This window comes from Crocuta crocuta, unplaced genomic scaffold (genome assembly GCF_008692635.1).
Source record: "Crocuta crocuta isolate KB4526 unplaced genomic scaffold, BGI_CrCroc_1.0 scaffold528, whole genome shotgun sequence".
In the NCBI taxonomy this organism is placed as follows: domain Eukaryota; kingdom Metazoa; phylum Chordata; class Mammalia; order Carnivora; family Hyaenidae; genus Crocuta; species Crocuta crocuta.
In genome coordinates, this window is record NW_027530010.1 from 228,161 (window position 1) to 228,587 (window position 427).

Here is a 427-nt window from a genome sequence, read left to right on the forward strand (position 1 = left end):
GTGGAAGGGAGCCCCCCACCCACCCCGCCCCCCGCCTGCCTCCTCTCGTCGGGCTCCCTGGGCCCTTCCCGGTTCCTCATGGACCCCATCGCCTCTCCCAGGCACAGATCCCAGAGACGGCCCGCGAGGCACCCGCGAGGCAGTGTCCAGGTCTGACCAGCCCCCAACTCTCCCCACAACAAACATGCATTTGCCCTTTCTCTGTTAAAGGACGGTCGGAGCAGCTGCGACAGAGCTCCTGAGCTCTCTGCCCTGTGGCCCAGGCCCTGGAGAAGAGCCCAGGCAGCAGCTGGGTTGGGGAGGGGGGTCCTGCCGCCCGGCCACCCCTCTGAAGGCCTCTCCAACTCCCAACCCCACAGAAGTCTCCCTTCCCAAAGCAGCCTGCGGGAAAGTTAAAGATTAACGGACCCTTCCTTCCCAGGCTCTA